The following is a 1,655-nucleotide window of genomic DNA, read 5'->3' as shown; positions in this document are numbered from 1 at the left end:
GATCGATCCGAGTTTTAAAACACTGCTCAAAACTGAAACTACAAGTGCTCTTGGAGCTCTCAAGTCAGCCCCAAAGTTCTGACTCCACAAGGCCACGAATTTGCCTTGCAAGCTTGGTCCTTTATCAACAAAGGCAGCTTCTTGAAGCTCAAAATGCCAAGACAATGGCTCCCACAACTCACACCAAGAAGTCAGCCCCTAAACCACCACTAAACAGAGACCAAACACTCAGAAAATGGCACCTTTCTCCCTCACCAAGCACACACCCAAGTGTTTACCACATTTGGAAGAAGAATTAAAGAGAAAGGATGGGTTTTTGTTGAGTTTTCATGAAGAAGAAGAAGGTGGCAGCTTGGAGACTGAAGGCTTCAGAAATGGGGGCTCGTAACATGTATAGAATCTGACCTAGGAACATGTGCCCTCATATTTATAGTCTAATTAAATTTAATCTCACTGTATTAGCATTAATAGCTACGCTTATCATTTAAACTTCAAACTTCAGATTCTTAACCTGGCCATTTTTCAAGGATTTGTCATATTTTTATTATAATTTTTGCAGTACTTTGCCGGTACGCGCTTTTACGTAGCTGGTATCAGTCCTAACGCCATTTCTCATTATTTTGACTCCAAACTTGACATACCAGTCCTAAATATTATTCTAGAAATATTCATGTACATATTATAATTCTCCGAAATACTTCATTGGTACGCTCTTATACCGTGAAGCAGAACCAGTATTTGCACTTTTCATCAGAAAAGTGACTTTCAACATTATTACGCCCTCATATTAATTATTTAAACCTTCCCATATTTATTCTACGTCAATTATGGAATTTGGCTCTTAACTCATAAATAAATTAATTAAATTTCTAATTTAATGTGCGGGTTCTTACATGAATCATTTCCTAGATCACCAAAATATAGCCAACTGCTGTAATTTTTTTTTTGATAGCCTGCTGTCAATATTTTTGATTCCTACCTAGTATGGTAACCAACGTAGAAAATTCATAACTTATTCAATTCTCATTCAAATGAGGCATGTAAGGTATCAGATTAAAACTTATGATGTCTACTTTCACCTCCTAAAATTATATAGAATTTACTGGTCGGTGAATCACAAGGTGTTGTCCAAATTTGTATTTTATATTGTCAGGTTTTGGCTAGTTTTGTAAAGGTCATTTCTTTTTCATCCCTTAACCAAACGAGGTATAATATATATCATTTTAAAGCCCTAAGAGTTTAGTTTGATGTGTCCAAGTTCGAGAATTTTTGGGTAACAAACGCGTTCTCAATTTGAGGAGCAACCAAAGCTGAAAGAATCCTATTTACCCTATATGTCGTGAAACCTTGTTATTTGTTGGACCGACTGTTTGAGCTATAGTGCTCCAAATTGAGTGAGGCTTGAAACCAAGTAAAAATAACTTAAAGTCCTTTAATCGTGAGAAAGAAAATTACTCATATTTCATAAAGTGAATAATTGACTAAGTTACAAGTATAAGTAACAAAGTAAGACAATTTCACTATTAATTATGAATAATTAATATTGCGCTTAATACCATAATGAGATACTACATCGGGTGTACGCATAACTGATGGGACGAAAATTTGTTCCCGTCTAAGCCCATTTTTATGGCAAAATACCATTCGTTCCCTCA

The sequence above is a fragment of the Gastrolobium bilobum genome, unplaced genomic scaffold, assembly GCF_033153095.1.
Source record: "Gastrolobium bilobum isolate Gb01-03AN ecotype WA unplaced genomic scaffold, APGP_CSIRO_Gbil_v1 utg2627, whole genome shotgun sequence".
Lineage (NCBI taxonomy): Eukaryota > Viridiplantae > Streptophyta > Magnoliopsida > Fabales > Fabaceae > Gastrolobium > Gastrolobium bilobum.
This window is presented reverse-complemented; position numbering follows the sequence as displayed.